The sequence below is a fragment of the Protopterus annectens genome, chromosome 6.part0, assembly GCF_019279795.1.
Source record: "Protopterus annectens isolate FY-2018-M chromosome 6.part0, PAN1.0, whole genome shotgun sequence".
Classification (NCBI taxonomy): domain Eukaryota; kingdom Metazoa; phylum Chordata; order Ceratodontiformes; family Protopteridae; genus Protopterus; species Protopterus annectens.
Window position 1 is genome coordinate 1,195,583,798 of NC_056737.1, and position 18,919 is coordinate 1,195,602,716.

Consider the following 18,919-nt stretch of genomic DNA (forward strand, 5'->3'; position numbering starts at 1 on the left):
AATGTATTCACATCTGAGGAAGTGGACACAGAACCAACTGTTACTTACCAGTCACTATACCACCCCCACATACAAACACATTTCTGATGGTGAACAGCAAACCTCCCACCTATCTAGTCAAACAATCTAAAGAGCACAGTATTGTTTGTAACCACTACAGGAGAAGTCTGACTCTTTAGGGAACAGAGTCCACTTTTAACAGGATGACTTTATCATTGTGTTCAGAGACCATGTTTCTGTTAAAAGTGGGATAAGAGAGCCATGTGCAAAGTTAAGTACATTATCCTCAGGTAAGTTGGACACAGCAAGAAGCATTACTTACCTGCAAGTATACTCCACTAAACACCCACACGCACATACAATTTCCCACATTGAGCATTGAACCACCTACTTATCTAGTTATACAATCTAGAGAGTACAGTGTTATTTGCAAGTGTCACAGGAGAAATCTGAATTTAATGATGTGAAAAAGCAAAGTTGTTATTGGTAAAAATCTACTGTTGTGCATCACAGGTTTTGGGAGAAATGTATATGTGTGCACAGGATTATGTAACAGCACTGTGATTGTCCCATATCATTACATATCATTACATATGTCTCTACTAAGATTTATGTAGTGTACTGTACCTGTTTCAGAGTATCAGATGCTAAAGAAAGTCAGAGTTGTAAACCAATGGATACAACCATTCCTGCCACTTCATTCTGGGATGATTGCACACTTGTCTTGTCGGGATGATTGCACACTTGTTTTGTCTCATGCTTGTACAATATGCACTAACGAGACAATCAGGCACTTCCACCATAACTGAACTGTAGAATAACAGTGATGGATTATGTATGAATAGGTTAGCCAAAACTGTAACACAGCTGCACGTGTAACCATTGGACAGCAGACATATATTAGCAGAATGAAATAAACGAGTCAAAATCACTAAGATCAAGATCCCTTGTCAGAATTCAGTACAGACATACAGATGTTGTGCAACCTAAACAAAGAATTATTAGTTGTACAATTTTATGATCTCTGCTGGAAGAGCAGCACTGTCAAGCTCACTTGTGCTGCTGATAGCAAAGTATTAGCACAGGCGTAATCATAGCTTAGGGTGTTGAACTTACATTGGGAAAATAGCGGAAGTCCATGGTGCTTTGTGCCAATTTTAGTGCAAAGAAGTATAACACACTTACAACCATGTGTGACTGTGATACAGTACAGAACAGATAAGTGGTATGGTCATGTTTCATGTGTAATAATTTACACATTTGTCATGACAGTTGTATTTAGTCAATCCTTATGTAAATTCTACAGGTGTATTAAGATACACATGATGGAACAAACATATTATTGCTGTTGGAAACATAGGTTCTGAAAACATTTTGGAATCAAAGAGCTTTACTGGGTGACACATAAGTGGTGGGAAGAGGTGAACTGTTTTTGACAGAAATACACAATAGACATAACACAGTGCATGCTTCATTTCTGCACATATTTCTGTTGCGTTGCTATTTGCTGTATCAGCATAATTATGCAGGCAAGATTTGTACAAGAAAGGCTTCACAATAGGGAGCAGGAACGTATCATATAGCAGCAGGATAATGATGTGTGAAGAAAAGGTGTAGTCAACATTTACAGCCACAGGAATCATACAAAACAATTCAAAAACATTTTTGTATACATGGAATTCAAACCTTGAGAGCATTCCAAAAAAAAAATTCATAGCTGACTATTTTCTAAACACACCATATAGGATGTCATACTTCGCAAAGTTCACATGTGAGAGTAGACTGAAGAAAACAAGACTGTATGTGCTAGCCTTCATTACTCTGCTGACAGCTGTAACCTGCACATTCAACTTATTACTTCATTATTACTCTGTGCCATCTGTATGGTGTGTTACTCTTACTTGTTACTTCATTGTTACTCTGTGCCATCTGTATGGTGTGCTACTCATACTTATTTCTCTGTGCCATCTTTATGGTGTGTTACTTGTACTTATTACTTCATTATTACTCTATGCCATCTGTATGGTGTGTTACTCTGACTTGTTACTTCATTATTACTCTGTGTCATCTGTATGGTGTATTACTCTTACTTATTACTTCTTTATTACTCTGTGCCATCTGTATGGTGTGTTACTCATACTTATTTCTCTGTGCCATCTGTATGGTGTGTTACTCTTACTTGTTACTTCATTATTACTCTGTGCCATCTGTATGGTGTGTTAATCATACTTATTACTTTATTATTACTCTGTCATGCTCTGTACAATAAAGTGCTTATTACATGGAGTAAGAAGAGGCAGGAGAGTGTAACCATCATTGACACATAAGCAGGATACGGTAGCTTATTAAGTGTCCCTACTGGGGCTGCAGTGTTTTTGAAAATTATGTTTTGCTGCACTATTCAAATGGTATGTTAATGAAATGTTGTATACAGAGAGAAATACAGACATTTGCAGTTCACTATATGACAGAAATATGAAATGTCATGAAATAATAATTTGAACCTGCACTTGTTATCAAACCCATGATACTATAAAAAAAAATCAGCAGATAAACACAGGAATTATTTCAACATGCCACATAGGAACTTCTAGTTCATTACATCCAGCAACCTAGGAACTGTTAAAGTAACTCTTTCAAAGTACTGCTTTTAGTCTACCTTTTTTTTCATGAACGTAACTGGACTGCTGGGGTTGAAACTAAAATCTTCAGCTTTTGCATAGAAAGTTTAACACCATTCATCATCACTCAGCATTGGTGCTCTATGCCAACCTCCATGCAAATGCTGAGGGCAAAGAGTGAAGGCTTTTCCATGGGACATTTTTAGCCATGTTTATTGTGTGTGATTCTATTTTTTGACCAGGTTAAAACTGTGAAACAGGGGTTGATAGGGCAGTGGTGTATGGCGGGCAAGCAGAGGGAAGGACACAGTGAAAAGAATACAGGAATTTATAGGAAGGTGGTGGAAGAGCACCAAAAATGTCATGCCTTTGGAGAGTCACAACATGAGGCATGGGTGTCAACAAAATAATGTTGTAGAGCCAATTGGACCAAATCAAGTGTGTCAATAAGACACATAGGTGAAATGGGGAGATATCTATAGAGCCTAATTTTTTGTGGGACAGATACTCATTTTCTGTACTTTTCTATAGAGAAAAATTTTGGGGAAGGGGCTTGGAATATCACAGTCAAGTTGGTATGGCAGGTCAGGAAGCAGGTGCTGACATACAGGACATAGAAGACAGACAGGGATGATGATGGACACAAAAGGTTTGGGGACACCATGACTGGGAATAGGTAGATGACATCAGAGGCACACCCATGTCCAGCTTGAGAACATTGAGAATATAGTCCTCACCCTCAGAACTGTCATCACTGTTTCCTGTGTCAGCTGCCTATGTCAGGGCCAGATATGGCATTATTCTTACAATATGATGCAGGATGTTTTAATCCTGTAGAATAGAGCACTGAGGCTCTTCTTCATTATATTCTCCACCAGCCCAGCTCCTGCCACGTGGCAAAATTTCCTCCTGTATCCTGACTGACTTCATTTGACATCATATCTTTGTAGATATAACTAATCTCATATATAATAATTATAAAAAAAAAAAAAAACTCTTCAAGAGAATTTATAATCTTGTTATGGATTTTTTACTCCTACATGTGCATTATTTTTACTAAAATCTTCATATCTTGTATGCTTAATGCTTTTATTTGTTATGTATTTGTATTCTCTAATCTTGTTTTAACCAAGGGAGCTTTTCTCCCCGGGCCTCCACTGAAAATGGACATTGATCCAGCTGGGCTAGCCCTGTCAACAAATGTAAAAAATAAAAATAAATAAATCAATGTGTCTTAAAATTGAAAGCATTTTTTATCTTAAAGGTTTAAAAAACTTTAAAAAATATCAAAGTAAATAGAGCTGCAGTAACTACAGAGGGATAAAATTGATCAGTCACATCTTGAAGTTATGGGAAAGAGTAGTGGAAGCTAGGTTAAGAAGGGAGGTGATGATTAGTGATCAGCAGTATGGTTTCATGCCAGGAAAGAGCACTACAGATGCAATGTTTGCTCTGAGAGTGTTGTTGGAGAAATACAGAGAAGGTCAGAAGGAGTTGCATTGTGTCTTTGTGGACTTAGAGAAAGCATATGACAGGGTGCCTAGAGAGGAGTTGTGGTATTGTATGAGGAAGTCGGGAGTAGCAGAGAAGTATGTAAGAGTAGTACAGGATATGTACGAGGGTAGTGTGACATTGGCGAGGCCTGCGGTGGGAGTGACAGATACATTTAAGGTGGAGGTGGGATTACATCAAGGATCAGCTCTGTGCCCTTTCTTATTTGCAGTGGTGATTGATAGGTTGATAGATGAGTTCAGACAGGAGGCCCTGTGGACTATGATGTTTGCAGATGACATTGTGATCTGTAGTGAGAGTAGGGACCAGGTTGAGGAGACCCTGGAGAGGTGGAGATATGCTTTAGAGAGGAGAGGAATGAAGGTCAGCAGGGCTAAAACAGAATATACGTGTGTAAATGAGAGGGGGGGTAGAGGAATGGCGAGGATGCAGTGAGTAGAGTTGGTAAAGGTGGATGAGTTTAAGTACATGGGATCAACAGTTCAGAGTAATGATGAGTGTGGAAGAGAGGTGAAGAAGGGAGTACAGGCAGGGTGGAATGGGTGGAGATGAGTGTCAGTTGTGATTTGTGACAGACGGGTACCAGTAAGAGTGAAAGGGAAGGTCTACAAGAGCGTAGTGAGGCCAGCTATGTTATATGGGTTGGAGATGGTGGCATTGACAAAAAGGCAGGAGTCAGAGCTGGATGTGGCAGAGTTAAAGATGTTATGATTTGCACTGGGTGAGACTAGGATGGACAGGATTAGGAATCAGTATATTAGAGGGTCAGCTTTGGACAGTTTGGAGACAAAGCAAGAGAGGCGAGATTGCATTGGTTTGGACATGTGCTGAGGAGGGATGCTGGGTATATTGGGAAAAGAATGCTAAGGATGGAGCCGCCAGGTAAGAGGAAAACAGGAAGTCCTAAGATAAAGTTTATGGATGTGGTTCGAGAGGACATGCAGGCAGTTGGTGTGAAAGAGCAAGATGCAGAGGACAGGAAAAAATGGAAACAGATGATCCGCTGTGGTGACCCCTAACGGGAACAGCCGAAAGAAGATGATGATGATGATTTCATACACTTATTTATGTATTGCTGGGTTTATACTGTCGCATTATGTCAATTGTTTTATTTTGTATTGAAGTCTTTTTAAATTATTTTTTAAAAAAGTTGTTCCTTAAGTGTAAGAAGAGGGTAAAGTAAGATTTAACTTACCTTATTGGTCAAACAACTTATGGAAATTTATCATGTGACTTAAAGCAGTGTTTCCAAAAAACAACTCTGAATTGAAATCATTTACCTGATGAAGTCTTGTGGATATGCAGGACAAAGTGCTTATCAGTCTTTATTACAGTTTTTAATAGTTTTTAACATTTGCAGCTATTTGGTAATTGTTGCATTAAAATACATTATTTAAGGAATTTGGATCAAGTATTCTGGAGTGTTTCTTTGTGTTTTTTGCATTTCCTGGTTTGTTTTTCATGTTGCTTTACAAATTTAATTTTGTCTCCACTTCATGTTTCATCTCATAAGGGGTATGGCACCCAAAACATTTGTGCCCTGCAAGCTGCCGTTCATTGATGCAGAAAATGAAGTAATCTTCCAGGACATCTGTTGCTATGGAGATTTCCTCTTAGGGAGCGGTAGAGGTGACAAATCTGCCTGCGACATGATATAGAAGCAGGTGGTCGATAGTAACAGTACTGTCAGAGGGCATGTGAGAACTTACTCCCAGATATGACAAAGGGTAGTGATATGATCACTTCTGCCCTCCATATGTCAACTGCAGTTGCCTGGGAACAGGTGGCTACAGGCACTGGCCCTGCTACTGAGACAAAACTGACTGAAACAGAGGAATTCCTGTCCCCTGTCAGAGATCCAGATAGCTCAACAGGCAGTTCACACAGAACCCTTGATGCTGGTTTTGATGTGAATGACAGACCCTGAGTGTCTCAAGCAGACCTTTTAGGTATGCAAAATTTCTAAAGGCTGAAACATTGCCCATGATATAAATAGGACCTGCTGGAGTGAGATGTTTGTATCCCAGAGACTACCCTGTCTACGGAACAGGATCCCCACCCATGTGAAGCAGAGTTCCTCCCTAACCCAATTCAAGTGCAACTTGGACAATTGGATGGGGAACAGGAAATGAATCCCTAGTCTGGCACATATGTCTCTAATGGACACAGGTAGCTTGTAAATGGTTCATCTCCCAGGCCCCTGCTTGTAAATGTTTCAACTCCCAAGTCCCTGCTTACACTTATCAAGGGCACAGGAACTTATCAAAGATTTGGGATGCATGATTTGTCTTAAAAAAGCCTGTGTAGTCATTAACCAAATAAAAAACTATGAACCCATGAAGCTTTGAAAGGGAAATTGGCTAGGCTTAAAATGAAGTAAAGATAAAATGGAAAATGTGCGTAGGGGATCCACGTAGCAAAAAAGACAAAAAATAACAAATAGTACCGCAAAAGCTGCAACGTGGTGGCTACTGTTATCAAAGTCACAGTAAAAGAAAGTCCTGGCAAGAAGGTACGTCAATCCAATTATACCAAATGATGTAGGCAGTTCACCAAAGCAAAAAATATGAATTAATAAACATAATTCATATACAAAAAAGCTCCAACACTTCTTCTATAAACAGAACGTCCTTTATTGGCATGCAGTTAGCGCTTTCACCTGGGCGGTCTGATGAAGCCGCCCAGGTGAAAGCGCTTACTGCATGCCAATAAAGGACGTTCTGTTTATAGAAGAAGTGTTGGAGCTTTTTTGTATATGAATTATGTTTATTAATTCATATTTTTTGCTTTGGTGAACTGCCTACATCATTTGGTATAATTGGATTGACGTACCTTCTTGCCAGGACTTTCTTTTACTGTGACTTTGATAACAGTAGCCACCACGTTGCAGCTTTTGCGGTACTATTTGTTTTTAGGCTTAAAATGACCCATAAGGGCAGCTAGCCGGTAATGCCTGTAAAAGAAGAATCTTTGTGTTATATCAAATACTACAGAACAAAAATGGGCTTATGTTCAGGACTGTGTACTTAGATGGATATTTTCTAAAAGGACTCCAAGTCTTCTGGCATTATTGTACTTGTTTTACCTGGTTTCCATTTGGTCATGATCTCTGATCACTTACCCTGTCTTTTTTTTAAACATTTGTGGCAGCAGTTTGGAATTCTGATGTGTTATAAACAGGGAGGTAACTTGTTTTTTTGTCTCATGTGGTCTCTGTGATAAAATGATTGACAAAGATACAAGCTGCATGACAGTCACTGCTGATATGAAAGCAACCTTAGTTCATTTAACAAAAATTATGCAGGGAGTTCATCTGAAAACTGCCCAACTCAAAGAAGCAATTATTAAGCATGCATCTTTGGTGTTAAAACCTTCAGAACAACTAGGGCTTCAGCAACACAAATTAGCAAAGCTAAATAAATCCATTAATACACATGCTTCATACAAATCTCTGCTGCAGGCACAGTCATATAAACTGGAACTTAAATTAGGTATCTTGGAAAATAGACACAGGTTGTACAACCTGCAGAAAGTTGGAATTCCTGAGGGCAAGGAGGTGAGACCTCATTGTGGAATTTATCAGAAATGAGATATCAAAATCTTTAAAGTTGAAACATTCCCTGATAGTTGAACATGCTCACAGAATTTTTAGCAAACATAAATCCCCCGTTCTCATTAGACACTTCATTGTATGTGTTTTGGACTACAATGACAAGTTGCTGGTTCTATGTAAAGGAGATAATCGGAGGTAAATGTTCTTATTACAGTGAGACTGATCCAGACTATAACAATGCCCTGTTTTCTAAGTGTGAAGCTATTGTCTCTGTTTGATCCTGACTATAGCAATGCCCTGTTTTCTAGGTGTAAAGCTATTGCCCCTGTTTGATCCAGACTATAACAATGCTCTGTTTTCTAAGTGTGAAGCTATTGTCCCTGTTTAATCCAGACTATAGCAATGCTCTGTTTTCTAAGTGTAAAGCTATTGTCCCTGTTTGATCCAGACTATAACAATGCTCTGTTTTCTAAGTGTGAAGCTATTGTGTCTGTTTGATCCAGAGGCCCTGTTTTCTAAGTGCAAAGCTACTGTCCCTATTATTTGCAGACTGACGGATCTGGATAGCAGCTGTCCATTACATTTTCCAGCTACTTTGTCTGTGTCAGTGGATGGCCGACAAAGTTTATTTTACAATCCTAAGGATGCTAATACTTTTGTGGTCACTCATTGGTACAGTGTAGATTATCTTTATCATGGAGTGTGGTATGTGAGATGGACATGTTCCAGGGAGTCAAGGAAAGGAGAAGGGAAGACAAGGCCTACCCATCTTCACCAAGTAAGTCTTCTGCTGGGAAAATACTTAAAACCATAACCGTCTCAGCACTTAGCTAACTTGTCTTCTGCCCACAATGCTTGTGGAAGTCAGACCACAAGCACCTCATTAACAGCTATGGTAGTAGGTCTTTTGTACTACAAATGCTTCCAGACAAAGAAGAAGAGAGCATTTCTTTTCTCATACTAGACCCATTCCCAGAAGAGCTACATTTGCTTGGGTCAGTCTAGCAAAGTGAGCACTTGGACTCTACATGAGACGTTTTGCACTACAACATGACCTGTGATGGACCTTTCAACTTTAGGACTATAATAAGCCTTAGTGTCTTACCTGGAACTTAATGAGCTTCTGTGGTTATTGGAACTTTTAGCAACGTAGTTTAAGAGAGTTTTTTTTTGCAGGGTAGGTTCAGATTATTCTGTTTTTTAGTCCATGACATGGACAGTGTCTGGGATGTGCACACCTCCCACGCGCATGTACAGTGACATGTGGAACTGTACCTGGGGTCTTTGGCACATGTTGTGAACACAGATTATCATCAGATGTGCCAGTCTTGCCCACCTGTGGCAGGAACTGGTAATGGGCAGCAGATTTACCCTGCACCTACATTGATAGCATGCTAACAGCATTCCCTGGTGCCAGTGGCATCTGCCCATACAGGGCATGTTGTCATGCATGCCCATTGTGGGTCACATGTGATGGCACCACAGGTGGTACAGGTGTCCATTGGGTAACATGGGTGAGGTGCACTGTCTGCATGTACGTGCATATTGGACAGATGGACAGGGTGACATGCCCTCTGTATGCCACTGCAATCACTCCATAGTTACTATCAGTGGCCAATATGCAGTGTACTACCCACATATTGGCTGTTGCCTAGGCATGTGTGTGTGCATGAGACATGGATTGAGAGTGTGCTCTGATTAATACTGGGGTTGCTAACGGTGATTGCCTGGTCTTGATGTCACATGTATGGGTATGGCTTTGCACGGCAGCGTCTCAGCTATTTCACATCTGTTATCTCTGTACGGTGGACATTGTGATATATAGTAGGGCCAGATATATGAAATATGCAAAAATTGGCCACAGGTGTCACACACACACAACCACCACTACACAGGATACAAGTTACAAACACACACACACCTGTCATGTCTGAGAGTAGAACCCCTACCTAACTAGTTTATTACACTACAGTACTATGCAGTTATTGTACACGCTACGGTCATTACTGGAGTGCTCCTTCCCCAAAGGTGTATTTCACAATGAATGACATCAGCAGGATTGCCAAAGTAGGGCATTTGAAATGTACTGCTAGCGACTAGCCTAAAATGCATTGCTCCCTACACAGACAGTGACACACATACAAAGCATCCACAACCAACATGTGTGGGTATAAAACCCCTAACAGAGGTCTACATCAAACTACAGCATGGAGCTGTTATAAGACGCACCACAGGGATTATTAAAAAGCTCCTTCCCTAAAGGTGTATTTCACAATGAATGACATCAGCAGGCTTGCCAAAGTAGGCTATTTGAAATGTACTGTGTGTAACTAGCCTAAAATGCATTGCTCCCTACACAGACAGTGACACACACACAACACATCCACAACCAACATATGTGGATAGAGAACCCCTAAAAGAGGTCTATATCGCACTATAGCATGGAACGGTTATAGGACGCACCACAGGGATTACTAAAGAACTCCTTCCCCAAAGGTGTATTTCACAATGAATGACATCAGCAGGATTGCCAAAGTAGGGTATTTGAAATGTACTGCTAGCGACTAGCCTAAAATGCATTGCTCCCTACACCAACAGTGACACACACACACACAAAACATCCACAACCAACTTGTGTGGGTATAGAACCCCTAACAGAGGCCTATATTACACTACAGCCTGGAGCTGTTATAGGACGCACCACAGGGATTACTAGAACACTTGTTCCCCAAAGGTGTATTTCACAATGAATTATATCAGCAGGATTGCCAAAGTAGGCCATTTGAAATTTACTGTGTGTGACTAGCCTAAAATGCATTGCTCTCTACACAGACAGTGACACACACACACACACAAAACATCCACAACCGACATGTGTGGGTATAGAACCCCTAACAGAAACCTATATTATACTAGGGCATGAAACTGTTATAGGATGCAACATGGGGATTACTAGAGAACTTGTTTCCCAAAGGTGTGTTTCACAATGAATGACATCAGCAGGATTGCCAGAGTAGGGCATTTGAAATGTACTGTGAGTGACTATCCAGAAATGCATTGCTCCGTACACAGACATTGAAACACACACAAAACATCCAGAACTGCCATGGGTGGGGATGGAACCATACCACAGTTCTAAATCACACTTCAGCACTACTCAGTTACAGGATGCGCTACAGAGATTGCTGGACTACAATCTTCCCAGCGGTGTATTTCTAGGTGGGTGACATCAGCAGCCTTGCCAACATTGAGTATATGAATTGTAAGGAGTGTGAGTACCCTAAAAAGCATTGCACTCTACAAAGACAGGGTCCGATAGACACACACAAACACTTGCCATGTCTGGGATTAGAATACCTACCTAACTACTTTATTACAGTACAGTAGTATGCAGTTACAGGACGCGCTACAGCCTTCCCAGAGGTGTATTTCTAGGTGGGTGACAGCAGCAGCCTTGCTAAAGTTGAGTATATGAATTGTAAGGAGTGTGAGTACCCTAAAAAGCATTGCTCTATACACAGTCAGACATGCACACAAACAGTTGCCAAGTCTGGGGTTAGAACTCCTATATAGCTACTTTATCACACTACAGCAGTACACAGTTACAGGACGCACTGTGGAGATTACTGGATTACAACCTTTCCAGAGGTGTATTTCCAGGTGGGTGACATCAGCAGCTTTGCCAAAGTTGTGTATATGAATTGTAAGGAGTGTGAGTACCCCAAAAAGCATTGCTCTCTCCACAGTCAGAGACAGACAGACATGCACACACAGACTCACACACAGTTGCCAAGTCTGGGGTTAGAATTCCTACCTAGCTACTTTAGCACACTATAGCAGTAAGCAATTACAGGATGTGCTACGGAGATTATTGGGCTGCAACTTTCCCCGAGGTGCATTTCTAGGTGGGTGACATCAGCAGCCTTGCCAAAGTTGAGTTTATGAATTGTAAGGAGTGTGAGTAGCTTAAAAAGCATTGCTCGCTGCACAGTCAGACACAAGCACACTCACAGTTGCCCAGTCTGGGGTTAGAACTCCTACCTAACTAGTTTACCACACTACAGCAATATGCAGTTATGGGACTCACCACAGAGATTACTGGGCTACAGTTTTCCCATAGGTGTATTTCACAGTGGATAACCTCAGCAGGCTTGTCATAGTAGGGTTATGGGGAGTGCAGTGTGTGCATGGGCCATAACCCATTCATCTAGGGGTTGACACGCCACATGCGGGCACACACGAGGTCATATGTCACAGGTAAGTGTATACAGCTACTAGATGACTACTTCCTTGTACAGTCATGTTGCACAGCTGGCACATGCACCACATAGTCTGTAATGTTACAGATACTGGTGGCTAGTATCTGCAGTGAGTGACATCTGCACCTCATGTGTTTGGGGCCCTTTGGGTGTGTGCTGGGTGGGACAGGCCTGGATGGCTCCTTGTCACGGTCACTCTCTTCCACACATCTATGTCCGTCTACCTTTGGCTTATTATAGTGTGTTGTCCTTGCATATATATCTGTATTCCTATCCACTGTGTGTGCAAGGCATGAGTGGTGCATACTGACAAGTGTCTGCACTAACAACTGCAACTGCCAGATATGTCTGGTCCACTGGAGTTTGCAGACATGGCCTTCATGTGTTTGTGTGTGAGCATGCCCAGTATGGCCGTCTGTATTGCATGTGTGGATCAAGTCCAGGTAGTTTGTACTGCAGTGCTGTACACCAACAGGTGGCATGCTGTGTCTGCAGGGTATCCATCAATCATTTGGCATTGACTGTTGCTACATTTCTGCATAGCAGGGGGGATACCTGACTGTTTCTACATTTCTACACAGGTTTGGAGGGGGCACACCTGACTGTTACTATATTTTTATAAAAAATATAGAGTGCCACTGGTATCAGACAAAACAAAAAAAGTATATGCTGCAGCAAAAAAAAAGTTGCCAATTGCTGAGAGTAGGGTAAAACACTTTAAATTCTTTAATAGTCCACAAACAAGCAGTATAGGTAAGCGTTTTCACAGTTGCCTGCTTCCTCAGACCTTAATACAAAGACAATTAATCAAGATGCATTTATACATTACTACAGCCAATTATACCAATTTAGTTAATGAGGCAAATTCCTTTTCCTAAGAACAGGTTTTAAAGAGACGGGACTGTACAGACCTGGAGGGGCATAAGCTTTAAAATCAGTTATCCACCTGAGTTCCACACATTTTGTTTCACTACTCACATCACCTTATCTTACATTTTCTAAGATTTTTTGTAGCACTAAGAATTTAAAACTATGGTTGTCTCCTGCTTCTAAGACATGCTTTGCCAGTGCATTAGTCAGTTTCTTATTACGTATATCATTAAGATGTTCCAGTACCCTCTCCTTCAACATACAATTAATTTTTCCAACATAGAAACATTCGCATAGTTTGCATTTAGCCATATGTACTATGTTTCTAGTGGAACAATCTGCATAGAATGAGAGTTCTATAGGCTCCTTAGAAATGGGATGCATCACCATACAAACTGGCCAAATACTAGGGCAGGCTTTGCAAGCTCTACATGCATGAGTCCCCCTGTGTTGTGATACAAGATGTTCCTTGTGTCTGTTCTGCTTGTAACAAAGTTGCTGCTTCAGGTTTTTACAGTTTTTAAAACTAAACCTAGGGGTAGAGTCTATTCCCATGCTTATTTTAGGATCTACTAACAAAATGGGTCAGTTTCTTTTCACTACCTCACAAACTCTACTAACCCCTGCTGAATAAGTCAGCACATCCTATTCTTCACCTTCATACTAGATGTTATCCCTCTCCCTCCTTTAATGGAAGTTTGTTCTGAATAATATGGTCTAATTTTTGTTCTATCCAGTTTATTAACCTCTCCCATACCCTTTTTATTTCCTCAGCTTTATAACCACTGTCCATAAGGTCAGATGTAAGCCCATTCAAAACTTCCCTTAGGGGTTCTGCATCTGTATGCAGTCTCCTACACCTTAGTACCCGATTCTTAACTACATTCCTAGTAGTATGACTGGGATGCATACTAGTATGATGTAGTATACTATTTTTCTTACATTCCTTCCTGAACTGCTTGGTGGAGAGATTACCTAATATGTTTTTAGTAATCAACACATCTAGAAAACTAATTTCATCTTTAGAATAATGCAAGGTAAAGGACAAAAAAAAAATCGGTGCTACTCTCCAAGAACTGTACAAATTCTTTCAATTCCAGTAATTCACCATGCCAGATGTTACTATATTTTGATGTAGGATGGGGGAGGCACACCTGACTATTTCTACATTTCTAAACAGGATTGGGGGGGGCACACCTGACTGTTAGCATATGTCTACATAGGATGGGGGGGCACACCTGACACTTGTACACATTTTCTAGGACTGTACTGGTACGTCGGGTACTCCATTTCAGTCTGTAGTCTTACCTATCGTGCTGGCTAGAGGTATACCAGTGTACTACAGTTTTTAGCTTTTAATTACCTACATATTAGTTTCTGACTTCCTAGCCTTCACAACTGACATCCCACTGCCTGGCCTGCTGTAGTCTGTCTGTGTAGGCCTTCGGGGGAGGTTAACCATAGGCCTCATTCAGAGGCCATAGTACAACATTTATTTGTGTTTGTCTACACCTGTCCTGCTGGCTTTGACTGTTGTTGGGTATGTGAACCCCCTGACTGCCATGTGTGAGTCACTTACCTTGTGGGTATCCCAGTACTGAGGGTGGTGCTGCAGGGCTGCCCATGTTGGATGCACATAGTACACTCCCTACACATGGTTAGGCACAGGTTGTGTAATGTTTGGCATCCTTTTTACTGTATGTGAGAGTCAGAGAGAGGTGTTATTCCCTGGGTCCCTCCCGTGTCAGTGTATGTGCTATGCATTGCCTCTTTGCCAAGGCCAAAGTATACTGGGCATGCTTCCTTCTGCCTACTGGGGCAGGCTCAGGTTGTTCCTCCTCCGAGTCACTCTTAGCCTGTGCAGGCCTTGGCAATGGTAGGGGGCTGTGTGGCCCTGCCACATGCTGTTTCTGCTGCAGCTGTTTCCACAGGACCATATTGTATAGCATGGCACATACAAGGACAATTTGGGTACATGTAGCTGGTGAGTACTGCAAGGCTCCACCGGATGTATCCAGGCACCAGAACCATGACTTGAGCATCCCAAACACATGCTCTATTATGATTCTTGTTTGTGCATGCTCCTCATTATGGAGTTCTTGTTTGGGTGTGTGTGCATTTCTGATGAGTGTCATCAGCAATGGCTCCAGTGCATTTCCAGCATCCCCCACTAGGTGACCATGTTAGATGTTCCCATTGGCAAATCCCTGGTACAGCTGTGTCAGATGCCAGATGTGGGAATAGTGATAGCTTCCAGGGCAGCCAGCACACATATTCATTATTATGCTCTGGGCATCGCACATGCCCTGGCAGTTGATCGAGGGGAAGCCCTTGTGGTTGATGTAGACCCTATCCCACTCACTGGGTGGTGCATCGATGCATATGTGCGTGCAGTATATTGCACCCACTACCTCAGGGTATTCTGCTATTTGGTGGAAAAGACACATATTGCTGGCCAATGCCTCATGGGTGTTGGGGAAATATACGTGCTCACCGACATGTGCTGACATGGCATCCAGGAACTGGTGGAGTACCCTGAATGCTGATGCCTGTGAAATCCCCATCATATCCTCAGTTGGCCTTTGGAAGGTACCTGTAGCTAGTATTCTTAGGCCTACACATACCTTGGTATCCACTGGGATGGGTTCCCCTCTGTTAGTTCTGTGTGTCAGGCATGGCCAGCGCAGCTCAACAATTTACTGTAGGAGGTCCCTGTCCACCCTATAGCGCTCCGCTATCTCCAGCTCATGTAGCCCTTGGTAGGTTACTCTGGGTCTGTACACTCTTCTCCATCTCCTCACTGTGGGTTGCACAGCAGCATTCACATCTTCACCACCCTCAGCCTCTTCCACAAGTTCTATCATAGCTATTGCAGCCCCTAACATTTTGCTGTTGTGAGTGTTAAAAGTTCCCTGCTTGCTTACACCGGTGGTGTAGAGTTTGGGAAAAACCAAGTGTTTGCATAATTAATAGTAATGTTCTGGGCTGGGCTAGTCTGCTGCCTGTGTAATTGGCTGGTTCTGATACATTTCACCTGGCAGCTAAGCTAGTACTCTTTGATTACCTTCCTACTGCTGTTTTCCCTTCCCATTGCCCTTCTGTTTAAGCCTGTGTGTGTCCCACACAAACAGAGTGCTCAAATGTGCACACTGCTGCTATTTCCTGGTTTAACATCTTTTTTTCTTCCTGTAAAACCTGGTTCACGGCACACACACCCGCTTACACTTTGTAAAGAGTGCTAGGCAAGTTTAGACACACCCCCTAGCTTAGCTGTGCTAAGCTAGGAGCAAACCCAAGCCCCAGGGCTCCAATCTACTTAGAGTATGCCTGATACACACCCCCATGATGTCACCTACCTCCTAGGCTTGCACCCAGCTCTTCATACTCTTACACTGTTGAGACCTGATTCACATGCTGGGGAAAACTGGGATTCGCTATCCTTCCCCTCATTTGCATAGGATTGCCTGCTAATGCATAGTTCCTTGTGTCACACTGACCCTCCTTCCTTAGCAACCACTACTCACTGGTCAGGTTGTCTGTTGCCTGCCACTGACTTGCATTTTAGCTAGAATGCTTACTTTATGTTTATTTTCTTATTTTCCCTCGATCCCATTTGTGCCCTGCTGTGCTATGCTTAAACAGCCGAGATTGGCTAAAAAAATAAAAGTTTTTTTTTTTTTTTTTTTTGTATTGTTTGCAATGCCAGTGACCTTATACTTTGCCATTGGCATGCTTCCTCAATGATATGCAGCCTTTATATGGAGCTGTCATAGCTCCATTTTGGATTTTGCAGAAATGTACTCGGGTTACTAACCGAGTACATTTCTGCAGATAGCACTAGTCTTGCACGAACTGTTGCAAGCTTTCTGGATTGCAAAATCACCTCATTTACATGGATTTCACCTGCAAATGGGGTGATTTGCATATCAGGGCTTAGTCAGTGCAAGATTAGTGCAGGAGTGCACGTGCATGCCCCTGCAGGCTGTTCCTGGTCGCACAGCAGACATATTGCCTGTGTGGGTTCCTGCACCAATCTTGCACTCCATGCAAGCTTTTGAGAATCCGGGGGACTGTGGACAGTGTTCTGATAACAGGGATGGATATGGGGTATGTGGTGTGTCTGAGTGTGCCATTTACTGCGTTTGTGTGTGCAAGAGTGACTGGGAGGGGGGTTCCTCTGCTTCCATAATGCAGTTCCAAAGCAGTTGCCTACAGTGGGTAATGCTGATCTCTATTTCATGGTAGCTAGTGTGATACAGAGATATTCAAACTAGCTTAAAATGAGGTCTTTTCTCTTTCTGTCTAATTTGTCTTGGAATCACAAAAAAAAATTTGCGCACACATTATATGATTAGAACCTTTTTAACATGAGCCAAGACTGCTAATAAAGCTTTGACTGTGTTAAGTCTAACAATATAATTAATGTTATGTAAATGTACAATTAATTGTATTCTGTTTGGATCAATGAGCCCAGTTTGTGACTGAAAAAGGATAGCTTATTCAGCTCATCTACTCAGTTAACAAATAACAAGTAAATAAAAAACAAGGTTGTGCAAACTTGATGAGGAAAGAGGTGCAGACAGTCATAAACCATGCATTTTTTTCTCTTATCTACGTCCCATGACCATATGTCAAAGTAAGGATTATATGACAAAAGACATTCTGACGTACTAAAATATAGGCTACAAGAACACATAATCTTTCTCTTGTGATATCAGGTGACATAATCACACACCAAACATCAGAGTGGTGTTCCCATTGGAAACAGTTTATTGCAGGGCAAGCCGTCCTGTATTCCCATGTGGTGATTTAGGTCCTCTTCATCCATTCTCTATTATTGTCACATGAAAGGCTATGAAGACCTCACCCAGCTTCTACTCTATTCCTTCTTCAAGGCCTCACTAACTTGGAGTAAGACAGAAACAATTGTTTTTGCAAAGAACTCAAGGTCATTTCTTTACTACATGGGTGAGTGATTTCAGATAAGAATACATTGGTGTGTTGGTGGCACAGTCTGTTACAACCATTCCACATGATGGCATGGGGGGAAGGGTTCTATGCAAATGTACAGATTTACACAATTTTCATTGTGATGAATTTTCATCTAAATTGTTTTTTATCACTGGTTTCAGCCAAGCGGCTTGCAGCCTCTATGCATTCAGTACAGTAACTGCTAAGTGTTTATTTTTCTGGCACATTTTAAACCATTGTATTTTATGAGGTTTCTGCACCCCCTCATCTGGAACTACTTTTTGCAAGACACTCCAAACTAAATATTTAAGCAAATTGTTTATGTATACCATGTGTATAATGTTAATTATTTACATATTCAATGTTATTTCAGTAGTTATATCTTATTCGCTGTGTATTAGTCATGTCCAGACACATATTCAATGTTATTTCAGTAGTTATATCTTATTCGCTGTGTATTTGTCATGCTCAGACATGTGATGTCATTTCAGTAGTTTTATCTTACTCGCTGTGTATTTGTGATGCTCAGACATGTGATGTCATTTCAGTAGTTTTATCTTACTCGCTGTGTATTTGTGATGCTCAAACATGTGATGTCATTTCAGTAGTTTTATCTTACTCGCTGTGTATTTGTGATGCTCAGACACGTGATGTAATTTCAGTAGTTTTATCTTACTCGCTGTGTATTTGTGATGCTCAGACACGTGATGTCATTTCAGTAGTTTTATCTTATTCGCTGTGTATTTGTGATGCTCAGACATGTGATGTCATTTCAGTAGTTTTATCTTACTCGCTGTGTATTTGTGATGCTCAGACACGTGATGTCATTTCAGTAGTTTTATCTTATTCGCTGTGTATTTGTGATGCTCAGACACGTGATGTCATTTCAATAGTTTTATTTTACTCGCTGTGTATTTGTGATGCTCAGACATGTGATGTCATTTCAGTAGTTTTATTTTACTCGCTGTGTATTTGTGATGCTCAGACATGTGATCTCATTTCAGTAGTTTTATCTTACTCGCTGTGTATTTGTGATGCTCAGACATGTGATGTAATTTCAGTAGTTTTATCTTACTCGCTGTGTATTTGTGATGCTCAGACATGTGATGTCATTTCAGTAGTTTTATGTTATT